At 37.8% G+C, this 21644-nt stretch overlaps 2 long non-coding RNA genes across 2 annotated transcripts in view; both read right to left on the minus strand.

The window, feature by feature from the left end:
* Positions 1-599: 599 nt before the first annotated feature.
* Positions 600-2198, minus strand: LOC122906602. The gene is made up of 3 exons (XR_006384569.1): positions 2114-2198; positions 1330-1375; positions 600-634 (listed from the first exon to the last, which is right to left on the minus strand). It is a non-coding gene; the product is annotated as an uncharacterized LOC122906602 (long non-coding RNA).
* Positions 2199-2939: 741 nt separating this feature from the next.
* LOC122906606 overlaps positions 2940-21644 on the minus strand; it is a 137048-nt gene continuing 118343 nt past the window's right edge. Inside the window, exon 4 of the long non-coding RNA XR_006384570.1 lies at positions 2940-3115. This is a non-coding gene — a long non-coding RNA (uncharacterized LOC122906606). The remainder of the gene's footprint in view (positions 3116-21644) is intronic.

Raw genomic sequence — 21644 nt, forward strand, 5'->3', positions numbered from 1 at the left:
AGAAATTAAAAAACATACTTTCTGGTTAATGCTTAGAAGTGGAATTCACACATGAATATTATAAAATGTATAGAATTGAGCAACATTGGATGTATAATATATCAAACTTGTGAGACTTACCTAAGTGATTTTTCAAGGAACATATACTTATAGGCACCAATAATTTTATTAACCAACTAGAAAGATTAAGCATAAGTGATTTAAAAAACTGGCCCATACATAACAAAAAATATAAAAATTAAATGGGATACAGGAAATATTAAATAGAAAATGGTGAAATGGGGCTTCTCTGATAATGAAGAATGGCCATGTAAGTTATGGCCACTGAAGTATCATGAAAGAAATGTATGTCCTTGTAAAATGTAGGCCTCTCTTCCTCCTCCTCAAAGTCCCTCCAACTGGCTGGGATGCATCTGAAAATACTGGAGTTAGGAGGCTACCTCTTGGGGGCATGAGAGTAGCTCCATTGGTTAAGCCTCAGACTCTTGGCTTCCATGGCTCAGGTCATGATCTTAGGGTCGTGAGATGGAGCCTTGTCTTGGGTACTGCACTGAGCACGGAGTCTGCTTGAGATTCTCTCTCCTTCTTCTTCTGCTCCTCCCACTTCTGCTCAAGCTGTCTCTCTCTCTTCTCTCTCAAAATAAATAAATAGATCTTAAAAAAAAAAAAGTGGCTACCTCTGACCAATCCCCCTACTTGGACTCACAAAAGAAACATCCTCCTTATATTTCTTATAGAAAGAAAGATCCACAGAGAAATCTAACCCTAAGAATAAAGTGATGATTTATGTCAAAATGTAATGCAATATAATGCACCCCTTAAAGAATAATTAACTTACGATATTCCCAATAAGTGATGAAAATTAATTTCATACTCGTTCATGTAGAAAACAAAATTAGCAAATAGGAATGGAAGAGAAACAGGCTTAACCAGATAAAGGATTCTAATCAAAACTCTCCAGCAAATACCATACAAGGAGACTTTGCACTATTTCTTTTCTTCAATAAAACATTAGGTATGTCAGCCAAGTTAATAACACAAGACGGTTAAATAAAATGGCTTACACCACAGAGATTAAAAACAAAACAGACTTTATTTGTAAATGGTATGGCTGTGTACATAAAAAGTCCAAGAAAATCTATAAATTATTAGACTTGACAAGGAGTCTTTAAGGCTGTGAGAGAGCCTAAGGGTTTTCTGGGATGAACTATGGCATTTTTTCCTATAGAAGAACCCGCCTGGTATTTTGTATTGTTAACTATAAGTGAACTTTTAAATGGATAAGGAAACCGGGCCACTTTTCAAATCAAACTAACCAATCATACTTACATTGGTATTTGTTGTATGATGAATGTCTTTGTCAGTCCATGCTGCACTGCAAAAATACCATAGATTAGGTGATTAAACAAGAGAAGAAAATTCTCTCCTAGTTCTGGAGGCTGGAAAGTCCAGTGTCAAGGTCTAACAGAGTTTGCTCTCCAGTGAGAGATCTCTTTATGGTTTATGGATGGATCCCTTCTCCCTGTGTCATCTCATGGCAAGGAGAGAAAGAGAGAGCGCTCAAGCCCTCTGGTGTCTCTTCTTACAAGGGCACTAATCTCATTATGAAAGCCCCCTTCTCATGACCTCATCTAAACCTAATTATCTCCCAAAGGCCCTGCCTCCAACAATCAGATCATCGCATCAAGAGGGTTAAGGTTCCAACACATGGATTGTGGGGTGGAGGGGGCCCACACAACTCAGACCATAACAACAAATCTTCCCATTGGCGTATTATGAAAGTTTTCTTAATATGATACAGGAGATAAGAGAGAAAAAGGCTTATCTCACCTGTGATAAAGGTGTGCATGTTTGCTTTTTTCCCACTTTCACTATTTTCTATACAAAATAATTCCTCCTTGAATAATTTCATCTACAACGGACAAAATCAGACTAGGTGTGAAAAGAAATTCGTATTTTTAAAAAGGCTTGAGGGAAATGTGGCAGGAATCTCCTACAGGGGGAAAAAAAAAAGATATCCTACAAAGATGTCTACAAAGGTACAAATGCTAGGCATATGTTTTTGTAGTCTTGTGCCCTGTGGATATTTGTAAAAGAGGAAAGTTAGTCTCACCTCCCCAGACAGGCTTTTATGGAACACAGCTGTCCCTGCATGGTCTGGATGTTGAGAAGACTCACTGGCAGCTAAGCAGTCACCTAAACAGGATGGCCAGAAGTCCAAGAAAATAATCAAGATAGAAAAATATATCATCATCAGCTTCTGAATAAGAAACTGGCTCACATTCACATGCCAAGCCATAGACTAAATAGAAATTTCCCATCCTAAAAATGAAATGTGTGCAGAATCCTTGGCGAGTGATATCCAGGACAACATGCAACTAATATTGTCATTATTTGTGAACACACTCTGAGCTTTCTTCGTAGGAACAAGCCTCCTTTGTGAAAACATTACCGCTGGGTGAATGGGAATAGCTAAGGAGCAATGGGACACGTGACAGCAAAATTGCGTAGCACTGATACTAGAAAAACCACCTACTTAGCTCAGTCGCAGAATTCTCATTTAGCTAAAACAATCAGGAATTTCCCAACGCAGTTGTTTTTTATGTTAGCTGGAGATATCCCAGAACGTTCCTAGCAGGGAGAGGTCTAAAGATGTAGACAAGATCTTGTTTAGAGAAAATCTGTACAAGTGTTTCTGTGTGTTTCTTTACTTTGTGTTTCTGTGTGTACACAGAAGGATAAAATATGGCATTCTTTATTTATGAACTGACCCTACCAACTCTCCTATTTTCCAGCAGTGATGCTCTATTTAGAATCTCAAACTGTTTTATGCAAAGGGGAGGGAAAACAAGTCCAGGGAAACCCAACATCCACAGACAATAATGTCCGCAATCGTCCCAACCAGTAACTGAACCCAGAAAGGCCGGGTACCTTTCAGACGCCATGTCTACACGCGTCAGTACTGCATTAAATTCAACTGTTTCAAAGTCGAGGTTGTCTTTTCAGCACGTGCAGTGTAGTAGCCGTGTGTACATCTAGACTCTGGTTTCAGTTCTGCGAGTGGCTGGGTGACCGGGTTAGAGTAACTCGTGCCCTTTCTGCTCAGTTTCTAGATCTGTAAGATGACAGGGAGAATGACAGAAAAGCGAAAAGAAATTGCTGAGGTTTAAGTCTGAAAAACTGGACTGAAGTTCAAAATGACTCAACTCTCTTGAGGCAGAACACCTTCAGGGTAAATATGTATTGAACAATTCCCAGGGCTTCAGCCCTGAGCTAAAGCTGAGATGAGGGTGGGGTGTGGAGGACCAGGCTCAAAGGCTCTGCCCCCCAAAAAAACACATCATATATCCTTCTTCTGTGATGCAAGTCTCTTCTTATACCAGACAACAGTTAGCAGAGTGCCCCATATTACACGTTACTACCTTTTTCCTTTAGGCATTTTACAATCAATGTGTTGGCCCTAGTTTTCTGAGCAATCATGTTTCGAGGGAATCTGGTACTCTGAAAGTATGGATTTAATGATAGATTGATGCCATTTTTTGTTCCTGTGATTTAAAGCTACATATTCCACCCAAAGGGCCATGCGCACTGGAATGTTTATAGCAGCAATGTCCACAATAGCCAAACTATGGAAAGAACCTACATATCCATCAACGGATGAATGGATAAAGAAGATGTGGTATGTGTATGTGTATATATATATATAATGGAATACTATGCAGCCATCAAAAGAAATGAAATCTTGCCATTTGCGATGATGTGGATGGAACTAGAGGGTATGATGCTGAGTGAAATAAGTAAATCAGAGAAAGACAATTATCACATGATCTCCCTGATATGAGGAAGTTGAGAGGCCACGTGGGGGGTTTGGAGGAGTAGGAAAGGAATAAATGAAACAAGATGGGATCGGGGAGGGAGACAAACTATAAGAGACTCTTAATCTCACAAAACAAACTGAGAGTTGCGGGGGGAGGGGGATAGGGAGAGGGTGGTTGGGTTATAAACATTGGGGAAGGTGTGTACTATGGTGAGTGCTGTGAAATGTGTAAACCTGGCAATTAACAGACCTGTACCCCTAGGGCTAATAATACAGTATATGTTAATATAAAAGATAAAAAATTATTTTAAAAAGTAAAAAAAAAAAAAATAAAGCTACATATTCCTTTTAAATAAATAATGCCGGATCTTCAAGTGGAAAATTTTATAAGGGAATCATGACACCCCAGAGCTTTTAAAAAGAAACTGTAGATAACGTATCCCAGTGACATTGTTTACATACATCTCATAGCCAGGATATGGCAGATTCCTGTCCCTAGGCTCTTAGCCCAGCACGCATTGTATCACCAAAGACAATGGTCTTTCACATGAATCACTAATGCTTGCCAACTGCTGACAGCCTACTTTGTTCTGATCTCTCTTCATAAAGAACATAGGAGAGCTTAAGAAAATCTTAAATCTTAAGATTTAAGAAAAATCTTCTAAGATTTTTCATCAAAACAAAAAGACCTAACCAACAAAACCAATGAAAACCTGACAGGCTTAGCACACAACCAGCAGAGTTATAAACTTATTTACTTTGTGTTTTTATGATGTAATGAAAAGTATAACATATTTCAGATAACAGGGGTTATCATATATTCAAAAACATATATTCTGGAATCATAAAGATCGGTGACTCTGCCATGGATTAGTCGCATGATCTTTTTAAGCCTCCATTTTCATATTTAAGAATGGAAATGATCACACTAGTTATTCTTACATGGTTGAGAAGATCATGGGGGATAATCAACACACAGGAAAACTGAATGGGAAGAAATCAGAGAGGGAGAAAATACATGAGATTCTGGACTCCAAGAAACAAACTGAGGGTCTAAAGTCAGGGGGATGAGGTCGCTGGGTGATGGGTGTTAAGGAGGGCACACGTTGTGATGAGCACTGGGTGTTTTATACAACTAATGAATCATTGAACACTACATCAGAAACTAATGATGTACTCTATGTTGGCTGACTGAACATAATAGAAAAATAATGGGTTACATTAGGGGCTCCCAGGTGGCTCAGATGGTTGAGCGTCTGCCTTTGGCTCTGGTCATAATCCCAGGGTCCTAGGATCTAGCCCCATGTCAGGCTCCCTGCTCAGTGGAAAGCCTGCTTCTCCCACTCCCACTCTCCCTGCTTGTGTTCCCTCTCTCTCTGTCATTAAGAAAAAAAAAAAAAAAAAAAAGAATGGGTTACATTAAACAGACGAATCCCCATTGTGTTAAATTCTAAATAATTTAATGAGAATATCTCAGTGCTTTATAAATAAAGTAAAAAAATGCATAGAAGAATATCTCCCCCGATCAGTCAACATTCTTAACTACCTAACCCTGTACCTTGGTCTGTTTTTCACAACACCAGCACCACCCTCCTTTTAATCTGAATGGCTAAACTTTCTGAAAAATATCCAGCAACTTTATTCTCCCTGGGGACAACCAAGCCAGATGAACCGAAGTACGTGTAATACCAACATGCTGTAGCTTCTGTAGGGCTACTCCACAGGTCTGGGACCACAGACTTGATCAGTCTAGAGACTGGCTTTGGACAACATTGCTCTAACAACATATAGACATGCTTTCCATTTGTAATGTTTGCTATTAATGTGCATTTCCCAAAGAAGGGTACCCTTGGACAGGGAGACAGGAAGCCACAAGAAGTCATTCCAGTTCTGGTATAACTGGCTAAGTTAATAGGTTATTTGAATGAGTGTGTCTCACTTTCTTCATCTGAAGAAGGGCTTGGACCAAGACCTTTTGGTATCTTGTATGGGTCGAACATTCTATGATCCTGTGTAGTTTATCATGAGCTATCATATATTTAAAATGTCTTCTTGTGCTTATTGAGGGGTTTTGTTACTGTTTTGTTTGTTTCTTTGCTTTAGCTTCAGTGTTTTGATTCTCAGCAATTGTGAGGAATAGAGGGTTGGGTAGAAAATTCTCTTATGTCTTTAAACAAGCAGGACACTCTCCCAAAGGGCTCAGACTCTTGTGCCCTGGAATAATGTTTTCTCAAGTCAGAGTGAAAGCTAATGGTAACTGGCTGAGAGATACAGCTGGGAAAAATTCAGAGTCTTCTCACATCCTTTTCCATTATCCTCCAGGGCGCCTTCAGTTCTATTTACTCTGCAGGCACTGGAATAACCCCAGCATATTTCAGCAACAACTCAAGAAAGAGCATCTTTTTGACTTCACCATGTATGGTTTCAATCCAACTGCTTCCCTTCTCGCATCACATGCTATTCCTGAGCTGGGTTCTCACAAGCCTAACAGCCACATCTCCCCCAAAAGGGCAAAGGATCTTGCTGACAAGAGGCACAGAGAAATTCCAGCCAATCACTTATTCTTAAACCAGTACTGAATAGCTTAATAGCTCATCTTTCCTGTTATAAATAGGTCTGGTGCCTATCACACCAGCTCACTGGGAAAGAATGCAAACAGTCCTAGGAATGAAATACTCAGGAAGACTGTCCTGCCTGATCAGAGCTATTTTATTTTAAATGATCAAATTTTCCTCCAGACACGGAGAAAGCCTTACATTTTTGCCCTGTGAGTTTCTCAACCTTAGGAATGATCAGACATTTTGTATGAGAGAGGAAAAAAAAAAGAAAGAAAGAGGGAGGGAGTTGCGTCAGTGGTAAAAATGTGCTGAGCAAATCCTTTCTCTCTCAGCTGGCCTTTAAAGAAATGTTCATTATTTTGACCAAATCTGTGAGGTCATGCTGCATTCTCCAGGAACAAATATAGTTCACGTAGAGGTCTACTCAGAAGGGCATCTAGAAAGAAACAGCAAGCAGCACTAGAAAGACATACTGACAACACAAAGTTCAGTGCATAAAGCTGATTTTAAAAAAAAGATCTCAGGAACAAAGAAAACAGACTTGTTCTTTTTTATCCCATGCAGAGAAGTGAGTGTGAGGAAACATTCCTATTATTACATAAACAGGTTTTTTTTTTTTTTCTTTCTTTGAATAGAAACCAACCCATTTTGCATACAAGAAGCATATATCAAGACAGGTACAACTGCAAATTTTTCTGGTTTAATTTTCAGTAAACTAAACTATTATCATATCTGTAAAGGGGATTTTGAGGTTTCAGTTACTGAACCTAGAAATATTTCTCATTCCTGTTACATAATAAGGAGAAAGCACATGATGAAAACCTATGTCTCTTTACCATGGTAACAAAATACGATTCTAAAGGCTTCCCATGTTTTTAAAACCTAGATAACTTGCCTTTGCCAAGATCACTACACCACAAGCTCATCTGCACATGACTGTGATCTCCAGTTTTGTGTGGGCTACACTTCTTTTCTTGACCTGACTCCGTAAGTCCACAATTGGGAGGTTAGAAGCGATACATGTTTTAATGACTCTAGATTGAAGAGTCCTAGATTGAAGAGTCTTAGAATAAATAAACCTGTTCAGAGCTAATGATATATGGAAATAACTGGGTACACAACAGTGTTGCTCTATCATATTTATTTTGGAATAGTATGGTACAGAACTTTGAATTCTAGCTTGCCCATATTTATAGCACGAATCAGGAACGGTAGCTTATGTCTATAACGTTGTTAAAGTATTTAAACAAAGAGTCCAGCACACTGAGGTGTCTCTAATGCAGTGGTAACCAGCATAAGTGAATCAAAATCTGAGCCAGAGTCAATGCCCTCAAATCCAAACAATGGTTTGGTTTGGTTGGTAAGACCAACCAATCACAAACAGTGAAGGAGGCTTTCCCAAATAAGGCAACCACTTAAGCAATAACCAATCAAATCATATCTTTGCTTTGGTTCAGTGTCTGCTCTATAAAAACCCTGTCCCTTGCTCCTATGGGTAAAACTCTTCTAACCATCTTTGGTTTGGCACTGCCCAATTTGAACTTACACATGCTCAAATAAACTTGAAAATTTTAATGTTCCTCAGTTTACCTTTTAACCATGAATAACCAATAAACTTTTTCCTGAAATCAGAAATGGGAAAGTGATTGGAACAATTGTCATAAGAGTTCCATTTTATTTTGTTTTGTCTTGTTTTTTGACTCCTGTTTTAAGAAATATAAACCTGTCCCAAAGTAGGGAAACATAAGCATAGCAGTCACAGTGCTGGAGTCTTGAGACATTCTAAAAACAGTTTGTTACTTTTTTTTTTTTTTTTTTTTTTTGGCTAGCTCAAACTCTTGTGTCAATCAAACCCTAATGACTTGCATGCACAAAGGTTTTATTTCAGGCATTTAAATTTTTACACAAAGTTCACAGAGTGTCTAAATAAAGCCATTTTTACATTGAAATTTCTAAATTGCTTTTACTTCAAAAAAATTCTTGGGGCGCCTGGGTGGCTCAGTGGGTTAAGCCGCTGCCTTCGGCTCAGGTCATGATCTCAGGGTCCTGGGATCGAGTCCCGCATCGGGCTCTCTGCTCAGCAGGGAGCCTGCTTCCCTCTCTCTCTCTGCCTGCCTCTCCATCTACTTGTGATTTCTCTCTGTCAAATAAATACATAAAATCTTTAAAAAAAAAAAAAATTCTTTCCTTCAGCCCTTTCAAAATGAGAATATCTATATCAATTCTCATTCTTACCAAAGTTTAGCAGATATCCAAAGGGGTTATTAAAATGCTAATGTAAACTGCCCTTATAAGAAGCATAGACACAACTGACTATATATTTTTTCTGATTTAAATGTAGTCCTCAAATAATTTTTATTCGAAGAGTGGCTCATTTCAGCTGCTTAGCATTGGGGTGTTTCCCATGACCCTATCAATCCAGCCCATAGAGATCACCTTTCTCCTGGCCAGTTAATCACTTGCCAAAGCTGTGTCATCTGCTAGCAAAATCCCCAGATGAAATGGAAATTTGATTAATTGCACAGAGCATAATTTGTCATGATATTTATGATGTTAACTCATGTACTTATAAAGTCTAAGTCTGAAGAATAGAACTTATAAAAAAAAATCTTGACCCATTTGTTTTTCAAGAGGACCAAAGCAGTTCAAAGAGCAGAAGAGGTAGAAAATACAAAAGGTGAAGGAAGGGTTTTGAAGTGACCCAGAACTATACTTGAGGCTCAGTGTACCTTTACAATTTCCACAGACTCAGGAAAATAGAGCAAAATCTTTGCTTTATTTCCCATTGTCAAAATAGGCAGAGTTCATTTAAGATCTGGACAATTACTCTTCTATGTTTTAAATCAAGAAATGAAATATTTCCATCATGGCTACGAATAATGTCACACCTTGAAGTGTGACAAGTACAATAAGACATATTAGAAGGTTCAGTATTGGGGCACTTGGCTGGTTCAGTCCATTAAGCATCTGCCTTTGGCTCAGGTCATGATCCTGGGGTCCTGAGAATTAGCCCCGCATTAGCCCACAAGCCCTCATTGGGCTCCTGGCTCAGCAGGAAGTCGGCTTCTCCCTCTTCCCCTCTCCCTCCTTTTCTCTCTTCCCCTCCCCCCTGCTCCTACTCTCTCTGGCCTGCTCTCTCTCAAATGAATAAATAAAAAATCTTTTAAAAAAAGGTTCAGTGTATAAAGGTACATGGAAATCTGAAAAATATACTGTCCCTTCTAATTAGCATTACAGTAGTCAGATGTTAAACAAATGGACCTCACTGCTAATTAGCATACTACCAAGTTAAGACAAGTGGCCAAACTTTTTCACAAATACAGACATTTCAAATCTATGTAACTGCAAACAGAGGCATCAGTCAGTAGAAAGTACACAAAAATTGGAAAATTATCTTATATTAAAATTAGAGCAATTCCCAAAGCCTCCGTTTACTTTATACTTAGAAATGATGAGCTTTGATCTCAGCTTCAGTGAAAAACCACCATCTAGGTACTATTTCCCTTTTCTTTACAGTTTGAACTTTTTAAAACCAATGTCAGCAACTTCACATCCTCTCCTGCACCTGGAAAAGTGCTGTTTCAGACTTACAGGTTATCCTTCAATTCCCTATTCATTTCACTTCTTACTGTAAGTGAAAAGTGGGGGGAAATAGTCTCTCTTTTAAGACCACCTTTGGTATACTCTTTGTTTATCCTTATCATTATGGCCATAGAGTTTCCTGGATTCAAGTCACCCCCAGATGTTAAAATTTTCAAGATTTTCAAACTACAGACTGTGCTCTTTGCACGATGAGAAGAGAAACCATACAAAAAGTGTTTCCAAAAGAAGCATTGACATCTGGTGGGCAGAATGTTGTGTAAATTTCCAAACAGGAAGGCAAACTTCCCTTTCAGACAAGTTTGAATATCACTTGATTAAGACACAGCATTAAGATATGACAGGTTATAAGAATGATTTTGACAAGTGATTTTAATTTTTAAAGATCAAATAGGAAGTGGATATGAGAAGTATCGTTAAAGGAGTCAGTGAAAAATAAAAAAAACTCCACACCTTCTCTGACAGCAAACAACACTGCCAAGTACATTTGTTTTAAATTTCCGCTTTATGGAAATAAAATTGACAAAATGGTAAGATACTTAATTTGTACCTCATGCTGATTTGATGTACATACATTGTGAAACAGTACCCCCATCTAGTTAACGAACATATCTATCACCTCGCATTTCTTCCTTCCCTCCTTCCTTCTTTCCTCCTTTTCTTTCTCTCTCTCTTTTTTTTTCTTCCCCTCCCTTCCCTTTTCTTCTCTCTTCTTTTCTTTTGCTGAGAACATTTGAGTTTCACCCTCTTAGCAAATTTCCATTATACAGTATTCTATTATCAACTATAGTCACCATGTTATACATCAGATCCTCAAACCTTATTTATCTTCTAGTTGAAAGACTGCTTGTACCCTTTTACCAATCTTTCCATATTTCCCAGTCCCTGACAACCACTTTTCTACTCTCTGTTCCTATGAGTTTGACTTTTTTATATATTTATGTGATAGCATACAATATTTGTCTTTCCCTGTCTGGCTCATTTCACTTAGCATAACGCCTTCAAGTTCCATCCACGCTGTCACAAATGGCAAGATTTCCTTCCTTCTCATGGCTGAGTATTACATTGCATACAAATGCTGCATCCTCTTTATCCATTCATCCATCCAGTGACACTTATCTTGGCTATATGAATAATGGTGCAATGAACAGGGAAGTGCACACATCTCTTCAATATCCTGTTTTCATTTTCTTCGGTATATAAGCAAAGGTGGGATTACTGGATTTTTACATTTTTTGAGGAACTTCCATAACTATTTTCCATAGTGGTTGCACCAATTTATGTTGCCGTCAAGAGTATACAAGGGTTCTCTTTTCTCCACATCCTCACCACTTACGTTTCTCTTCTTGATGTAATCCATTCTAACTGGTATAAGTGATATATCATTGTGGTTTTGATTTGCATTTCCCTGATGAGGAGTGATGTTGAGTACCTCTTTATGTATGTATTGATCATCTATATGTCTTCTTTGGAAAAATGTTTATTCAGATTCTCTGCCCGTTTTTATTTATTTTTTTTAATTTAAAAAAAATTTTTTTTAAAGATTTTATTTATTTATTTGACAGACAGAGATCACAAGCAGGCAGAGAGGCAGAGAGAGAGGAGGCAGGCTCCCCACTGAGCAGAGAGCCCAATGCAGGGCTCGATCCCAGAACCCTGAGACCATGACCTGAGCCGAAAGCAGAGACTTTAACCCACTGAGCCACCCAGGTGCCCCTCTCTGACTGTTTTTAATGAGACTTTTCTAAATAATCTAAAATTATTAATTTTAGGTATTAATACTTAATACCTAAGTCCTAACTTTTTGTTCATAAACGGGATGAGTTTTGCCTAAGCTAGTATCTTATTCTAGAAACATAAATTATGCTGCTTAATGCCACTGGATACTTTGCAATGCTATTGCAATGTTATTAATTTCTGTTGGAAAATTATTCTACACATACCCCTAAAGAGGCTAAAGTTATATACAGACTCAACAAAAATGTATTTATTCACTCCTCATTCATTAATTCCCTCATTCCACATGTACATTACTCTGTGTCAAGTTTTCACTGAGGATGCAAAGAGAAAAGAAACAGTCCATGACTTTGATAAGTCGAATGGAAAAGATAAACATATAAACAGAGAAAAACCATATGGAAGAAGAAAATTCGATGGCAGTGCCTCCTTTAATAAGGAAGATGGTTTTCTTTTTAGTAGCTTCTTAACAGAGATCAAAGTAATACAAAAGACATAGGCATTTCAGGATGTCACAAGAGCAGGGTTTCTATGAAGCCTTGATGCTGGTTACCAAACGTCACAACATCAGAATAAACAGGAAGCTTGAGCTGTTTGATCTTGAAGCCTCTGTACAGGCAGTGATGGTGTGCAGAGTATTTGGGAAGGAATGGATATGCCCTAGACACCTATTCCAGTCTTGGCACAAAAGGAAAACAATGAGATATGTGCTCTTCTGTCCCCAGAAACTCCTGGAAAATGGGTGGTGCTTCAACTGATGGGTCACTGTTAGCCTTGGGTCCACCAAAGGCAGGTAGGTCTAAATAAGCAAAGAAAACTGCATAGTGTTACTCCTCAGGCCACCTTCACCTATTGGTCTCATTAAGTAGAGTAACTTATGAAGACATAGAGTTAGATCAAAGGCCGACCTCTCTCAAGTTATCTTACCACATGGTTACTGAGGCTGGTATTTTAATGGACTCAAATCTTTCTATTAGAGATAAAACCAAAGGTTCAAATGAAGATGCTTACTTCAGATAAGGCACATTACTGAGATTCATTTATACCCATGTAAAGTGGAACCCATCAACCACACTTTTATAAAGGCTAGTATCAAATTCTCTTCTGTTTACACAAGATGGGAGGGCTAGAAAGCATTTGGAGAGAATGTGCCAAGAAAAGTTGAGAATGTGGAAGCTGAGGCCTGTGAAAATGGAACATGAATTTCACCAACTTCATTTTTGGTTTGGGATTGATCATGCAGTTCTGAGTGTGTGTTAATTTGATGCTGTCTGTGCAAGCTGAGCACTGTGTGCCTGGATCCCATCAGTTAAGTAAGGATCACCTCACGTTGCAGAAGTCAACCCTGCTATCCATAATTATAAAGATTTTATTTGGTTTTTAAACAAAGGAGTGTGTTAACTCAAGATTATTTACAGACAAAATATAATATTTAAAGTTAGGTAGGGCCTCCAAAAGAGGACCACTTGGGGTCAAATCCTGGATCCTTCCCTTCTGAGGCTGTATGATTTTGAGAATGGTAACCTGACCACTCTGTGCAGGTTCTCACCTATAAAAATGAATGAGACAAAGTGAGGGTAGCTGGAGGGGAGGGTTGGGGGGATGGGGTAAATGGGTGATGGACATTAAGGAGGGCATGCAATATTATGAGTACTGGATATTATATAAGACTGATGAATCACTGACCTCTACCCCTGAAACCATTAATACATTATATTTTAATTGAATTTAAGTAAAAATAAATTTTTAAAAAATATATGAGACTAGTACTTAATTTAGAGGAGTGCTGTGATGGTTAAAAGAGAGAATACAGAAAGGCTCTTAATACAAAGCAAGCTCTCAATTCATATCTGTTAGAATTATCTTCTGTAAAAAAGACTGAAAATGTCAACCAAAGTCATGGAATTGACTTACATGAGACAAAATTAGGCATGCCTGGTAAAAAGAAAGACTGGCCAACTTAGTAGGCTTATTAGACATTTATCTTTTACTCTGCAAGCTTTTCTAGAATATTTTGCACTTTTACAAGAGCTATGAAATATGATATCATCAGTATCAAACCCTAGAAGTATCTGAAGAACATCACAGAAACTTTCCTGAAGACTTTCAAAATGAGGAGCTCAAATATTTATATCAATGTGCCTAAATAGTAGAGGAGATAGAAGGTAGGTTAAGGTAAAGGAAGTCCAAAGGGACCTATAACTAGTAGAAATTTCTCTTGTGTCTTCTTTATGACCACTCTCTGTTATACACCAATATATAAATACAGAAAGTTTTCACAAAAAATTCCAAGATAGATGCTCCAGGAAATTTCACTTTGTTCATTCTGGGGTATCAACCACCAGCAACCTGCCATAGTTTCCCAGAGATTCAGTTATTCCAATTTGAGAAGCATGAGAACAGAAAATAGAAACAGAATTCTAATTAGCATACTGCCACTGAGATAGATTACACAAACTATTTAACAGCTGTGAAATAGGAGGCCCAGTGGTGATAAATCTTGAATATTTTGGCTCTCTGATTATTCTCATGTGTATCAACAATTTGAAAAGATTTAAAAGGTGATTAAGTATACTTTTCACCTGCAGAATTTTATTTTTTGATGTATTCAGATGGTGTATCTTTTTTTTTAATATTTTATTTATTTGAGAGAGAGTCAGTGAGAGAGAGCATGAGCGAGGAGAAGGTTTGAAGGAGAAGGTTAGAGGGAGAAGCAGACTCCCCGTGGAGGTGGGAGCCTGATGTGGGACTCGATCCCAGGACTGGGTTCATGACCTGAGCTGAAGGAAATTACCCAACAAACGAGCCACCTAGGTGCCCCTCAGAAGGTATATCTGATTCTCAACATAACCAAAAGCTATCATATTGATCCTCAATTAATGCCTCAGGCTGCCCAAATTACTCTTTTTAAAGTTTTCAGGTTTTCGTAGAAAGAACATTTTAAAGTATATAGTTTAAAAATAGACGATAATTTGTTTTTTCGGTTTTTTTTTAGTTGATCTTGTTAGATCATGGAAAGGACAGGGAGATATGGAACATACCTAAAAGAAATAAGCATACCCAGTTAAGGTTTGACTTTCCTTTATAGAGCAGGGGGTAAAAAAGGCAGTAACTGGACAATAATAGCTTAAAACTCTGACCTTTTGCCCTCTAGCAGGAAACAAAGCTAATTAACAAAGTACTGATCCAAACAAAACAAAACTAAAACAAATTACTGATTATAACAATTTATATATTATTTCTCCAGCTCTTTTGGAAGATCCTGTTCATATTTCTCAATGAGCAGCATTAAATATCTGCTCTGATTCTTTGGACCTTTCCTAACTCCTTGTGGAAATATGCAGGGTGTGTGGTATCTTTCTGGGCACATAAAAGCCCTGGATGATTTCCATCAATCCTTTCAAAACACGAAAATGGACTAGTTTAATTGCAGAGAGGTTAATTCATGGATATCATTTTGGCAAGGGCACAAGGGTAAAAAATAATCTCTCTCCACAGAAACCAAATACAACAAGGAAATTCTAATTGAATCATGTGTTACATGGATATGAGCCACATTGTTTGGGTCATGGACATTTATTTTCCATCACCTTTTTAAAAAATAAGGTATCACATTACAGTTACATTCCAAAGGGTTTCTTCCCCACAAAGCAAAATTAAATAAAATTAATTTATCAAAATAATGATTATGGATTTCTGGATAAACATGCTGAGTTAAAGACACAGGTTTATCATTGCTTCAACCCAAAGCCCCTCTAAACTATCATTAAAGATAGCATAAAGTCATGAGGGTAAAAATAAGAGAAGATTAAAACAGTGTGAGATGGTGCAGAACTGAACCATCCTTCCAACTGTTCAGACCCAAAACAGCATTAACCCTGGGTCCACTTGTTTTCCTTATACTAATATCCTATCCATCGGGAAGTCCTGCTGGATCTACCATCAAAATATATTCCAGGGGCACCTGGGTGGCTCAGTGGTTTAAGCCTCTGCCTTCGGCTTATCCTATCCATCGGGAAGTCCTGCTGGATCTACCATCAAAATATATTCCAGGGGCACCTGGGTGGCTCAGTGGTTTAAGCCTCTGCCTTTGGCTCAGGTCATGATCCCAGGGTCCTGGGATCAAGCCCCGCATCGGGCTCTCTGCTCAGTGGGGAGCCTGCTTCCTCCTCTCTCTCTCTGCCTGCCTCTCTGCCTATTTGGGTTCTCTGTCTGTCAAATAAATAAATAAAATCTTAAAAATATATATATATATTCCAAATTTTGCCATTTTTCACCTTTTTGACTGCCACCACACTAGTCAAGGCCATCATCGTATCTTGCCTAGATTCCTGGCATAATCTCTTCCCTGGCCTTCGCTGACCCACTACGGTGCATTCTCAGCATAGCAGCCAGATTGCTTCTTTCAACAATGTCATGTCTTTGAACAGCCTCACTATGTTTGAACACTCCACTGTCCTTCACTACAAGCAGAAGCCTCATTCTCATAATGGCCCACAATGCCTTACCTGGTCTGGACCCCCACTCCTGTCCTCCTCCTAACTTTATCTTCCCACTCCTGCCCTCGCTAACCCTCTTGGGCCCCAAGGGCCTTCTGTCTCAAACGTACTATCTACACTCCTACCTGGGGTTTCACGGGCTGCTCCTCTTCCCTGGGGTGTACTTCTCCCCAAAATTACACACCTCAAATGTGTGCTGTAATTTCACTTTCTCATCGATACTTTTCCCCACACACCTAGAGTGTAACCCCAATCTTTATATATCTGATATCCATTAGTCTGCTTCCTTTCTTTTCCATAGCACTTATCATTCTCTAGCATACTATATAATTTAGTTATTATGCATAATATCTGTCTTACCTGTAGAATGTAAACACCTGAGGGCAGGAATTTTTGAACACTTTTCATCTCTACTGTATCACCTATATCTACCAACTTTTTAACCTGCAGGATCTAAGAAAGTTCAAAATAATTAAAGCAATACTAGGTAAATAAAGTCCCAGGTTGCCTGGATAAAGCAAACAATATCCTATCTGAAGGAATACACAATCATTTCGGTGTCATGAAATTATGCAGATAAGAGTTCTACGGAAGGACTGGTATGACCCCTGGGCTTCTGTTTGCATGGGGCTGGTGTCCTCTTGAGCTATTTGTATGAATAAGCCTGTGGCAGGATTTGTAGAGGGAAAAAAGGAGGAAAGTAAAAAAAAGAAAATTTGTTTAAAATTTGTAGGTAAATCCCACATATTGATAAATAAATCTTCAGTTGAGGTAGGTAGCAACAGTTGTATGCTATGTTCTTAAGTAATATGTGGAGAATTGATTTCTTTTTCAAGCTAAAAAATGAAAAGGATAAGTCAAATACATAGGAGACTGATACATCTTGTGACTGAAAACCTCTAAGAGTATGTATTCTACTTATTAGGTATATTGAGCTTGGAAAACCTTGATACGTTAGAGTTGGAAAAACCAGTATCTGGCCAAATGAAAAGGCAAGCTTATTAGGAAGGCGATCATCCAATAAAGGGTACAACCATATATTCTTGGTTCTCATATACATCTTCATAGAACATACTCCTTATAAGGCCTCTTAAACCTAAGAACCCATTGAGAATGAATTTCTGTTATGTCTAGGTAACACAGAAAGCCACTCTGCATGGCTTTTATCCCCCCTTCTTATGCAAATAGGCTTGCAAACATCTGAGCTAACAGAAAATGATCCTCCCCCACCCCAAAAAAAGATAGTACCAAAGTTGCTTAGATGCTAGGAGTAAACATACATAAACTGTTCTCTGTTCAGCATGAATGACCATAAATACACACAGTGCACTACAGAAAGCTAAAAGTGTATGTTATAAAGATAGCAGGACTCTTGAAAAGTCCAAACAGCTGTGAAGTACACTTAGCCCCTGGGTCAAGGCTATTTTATACCATGAGGTCTTTCTTGGTTTTGCTCCACTGTTAATAATTTAAGACTGCCTGTCTTACACCAATAACTTGCATTGTCTTAGGATCAAACTATGTTACTATTATTTAACCCTGCTAATAGTACCATTATTCTAAATAAAATAATGACTAATTTTTATTTTCCCAAGTTTGAAAATATTTAGGTGCAAGGTTTTCAACTCAAGAATATTACAGGTTTCTACCTAAACCCAAAATTATTTCTAGAAAACTTAATACCTTTTTGTTCTTGATTTTTAAAAGTCTTTTCAATGTTTTTAACTCTATACCAAAGGATTTTGTACTTAGCAAAAAAAAAAAAAGAAAGAAAGAAAGAAAGAAAAAATGATATTTAAAGCAAAAGTAAAAAGCTAAATAAATTTCTCTTGCTACCTTAATTCTTAAAAATTCAAGCTGAAAGTTCATTAGAAAATTAGTTTTGAGAACTGTCAAACCCAGATCAATTTTAAAGTAACATGAATAGTCTGAATTCAAATTTCCTCTGCTTTGATTTCGTACTGGATTAAGATTATTAGATCTAGGGGCGCCTGGGTGGCTCGGTGGGTTAGGCCGCTGCCTTTGGCTCAGGTCATGATCTCGGGGTCCTGGGATAGAGTCCCACGTTGGGCCCTCTGCTCAGCAGGGAGCCTGCTTCCTCCTCTCTCTCCCTGCCTCTCTGCCTACTTGTGATTTCTCTCTGTCAAATAAATAAATAAAATCTTTAAAAAAAAAAAAGATTATTAGATCTAAAGATCAGGTGGTGTTTCTTACCTATTTCTTTTACAAGTAAATGTTAATTTCATAATTACAGGACTGGGTAAGTAATGGATAAATCTGTTACTAGGAACTACTCCAGTGGGACCTGGGGAAGCACCCACACTTTCATATAGACAACTAAGAGAGAAAGGGAGAGAGCATGCACATACTACTCTGTAGGTGCATGGATCTAACATACAATGAATATTGTAACTACGTATCTTCTATTTGCTTCTATTGTAAGTATTGTAAGTATTCTATTTGCTCTCTAATTGGGCCAGCTCTCCTGGCTGGCATCGCTGTTCAGCCCTGTAGCGGATCCCCAGTAGGTTTCATGGAACCTTGTCTCATACAAGCTTGGCTAACCCCCAGCCAAAGATCTGAGGGAAATCCTCATACAGACTGGCTTGCAAATTTCAGCTGCTTCAGGCTGCCCAAATTCCAATCTCTGCCTCCAAAACTTAGCAAGACCTTATATCGGCTTGGGCTCCCTATCATGTGACCCAGCAAGAATTTGTCCCAGGCCCCAGACTGGGGAAACAGTAGGGCTCATCTTATGTCTTTCCTTTGTCTCAGCCTGTTCTTCAATGGTTAGTAACGCTTGTCTTGTGTATTTGCTTCTGTGTGAGAGTTGTTTTTGGTAAGAGGGCAATCCACTACCAGCCGCTCTGTCATGGCTGGAAGTGACAGTCTCCTGTGTTTAACTACTGATTTTATTAATAATTATAAGAATATTAATGTTTTTTGTATCTTCTTGAGTCAATTGTGGTTTTCCAGGAATTTGTCCATTTCATCTAACTTTCCATATTTCCTGGCAAAAAGTTGCTCATAATACCTTTTTGTTTTCATTTCAGTGTGTGCAGCATCCATTCATTCTAGTAGCATTTTTTGTGACTTCTCTCTTTTTCTTAAACCACTTCATCACACGTTTGTCAAATTTATTAGTTCTTTCATTGAACTGATCTTTTTTTGCTATGTCAGTCCTCCGTATAGAATGTTTCTCTGCTCTATTATTATTTTCTGTTTTTATCTTTATTGTTTCTTTCCTAAACCTTTCGTTGGGTTAATTGTTTTGTTGCTGTTGTTGTTGTTGTTCTTCAAGACTATGTATAATTCATTAGCAGTTCAGCATGTCATTTTTTTTGGTAGTATGTGATTGACTATTCATATGAAAAGTCATATTGGGTATACTATCCATGAAGGCAGAGACAATATCTGTTTATCTTTCTATTTCCAGTGCCTAATAATCTCTAGTACATAATAAGCCCTCAAATCATATTTGCTTTTTTAAAGAGCTAGAAAACTGCATCTTGATATGATTAATCCTTGGGAAAATACAAAACATTTATACTATGTTACAAAATTCACTCACAATATAGTCTTCAAGAAATCACTGGGTTTGTTCAAAGCCATGTTATGAAGTAGAACACGACGTCAATTTTGGTCAGTCCTTAGATCATGGTATTGTCTATGTCAATGGAGAGAAGTAACACAGTGAGCCTCGTTAGCACAGTTTGAAATCCAGCATCTTCAGTCATATAGAATATTTGACCCAAAGTGTGTATATTGTTGAATATGTTGAATTTGTTTACAATTAATTTGAATTTGTTTACAATGTCTCCAATTTTCTCTAAAATATCTCTTGAATTCTTAAAAGGTAAATAGTTTGTTTTTTATACTGTTTCTTCTAGTCTTTTTTGATTTCACTTAGAATTGTGGGCAATATCTGACAAATTGGCACTCAAGAGTAATTTTAAATAACATTAAGAAATCAAATAGTCTGGGACACCTGGGTTACTCAGTTGTTAGGCGTTTGTCTTCGGCTCAGGTCAGGATCCCAGTATCCTGGGATCAAGCCCCATAACTGGCTCCCTGCTCAGCGGGGAATCTGCTTCTCCCTCTCTAACTCCCCCGTGCTTCTGTTCCCTCTCTCGCTCTCTCCCTCCATCATAAGTAAATAAAATCTTTTAAAAAAATTAAACAGTCTGTCTTATAAATATGGCATTACGTAAATTAATCTGTTTTCATGTTCATTTATTAACTATTACTAACAATTAGATTTTAGTTTTTATAGCAAGACTCCTACAAACTCACCCTGAGTGTTAAATGCATATGGTTTGTGTCAACCTTACATCAGGCATAACATAAAAAGTAACATCCAGCACATAATTCATTTTTAAATACTGTAAGGAGAAAAGACAGAAAACATAGTCCACAGACCCCAGCACTCAAATATCTTCTCTTGCCAAACTCATTTCCAAGTCTTTCTATTCTTCAGCTGTTAATGAATTCTCAGATATCCATGTATAGACAGAAGGACTCATACAGAGCATTTAAAGTCCTGAATGCTCTGAAAACTATAAAGATCTCAGAAGCAAAGATACTGTTCTTTTTTTTTCCTATTCAACATTAAACCTAATATGTGAGTATTTAGACCTCAATTTTACCTTCTATTTACATTGTGACTAGAATAATATTAAAATCTGTCTGCATTAATTAAACAAAAATCTTTGATTTTGTGACAGGTGTTGTACAGACATGCTTCTTTAGAAACACCCAGAATGATGCCTGGTGGCAGAGGCAAATCATTCTAGGGTCCATGTACATTTGCCCAGATTATCCACAAAGAATATAACAGAATATACACTTTGGATCTATACTACTCTGCATGACTGATGTTGCCTGATTCCAAACTGTGTTAAAGGCTCACTTATGAAAGACTCCAGTGAGAATGAAGCATGATTGGCTTGGTTCTCTTCAGAAGCCTGTAATAATATTTTATGGATGCTGAAATAACTTTCTAAATCTTGATCTTTGCTAAATAGAGTTTTCCTGGAAAAGAACTGTAAAACTATTCCCTCCCAATCTTACATGCTTCTCCATGTTTTCCTAGTAGATAACCAAGGTTATATACAAAAGAAAGGAGATTAAAAAAGAAAAAACCCAAAATGTATGAATCTGAATAGCTAGATCATTCTACATATATTCTAAATTATTTCATTAGAAGCAGCCTAAGAGTTGTTGAGCAGCTCCAGTAGTGAACAAATCTCTCTCTGGGACCTCCAATGCCTCATAGCTCAGGGGATGCATTGCTGAAATCTAAAGGTGTAACCGGGTTGATATTTCCTGATTCCTTCCTACATTTCAGTCAGATACATATTTCTTCTCTGATTTAGTAATGTGATACTACACAAAGAAAAGCTTAAAAATTCACAATCCTGGGGCGCCTGAGTG

Source organism: Neovison vison, chromosome 1 (assembly GCF_020171115.1).
Source record: "Neovison vison isolate M4711 chromosome 1, ASM_NN_V1, whole genome shotgun sequence".
In the NCBI taxonomy this organism is placed as follows: Eukaryota; Metazoa; Chordata; class Mammalia; order Carnivora; family Mustelidae; genus Neogale; species Neogale vison.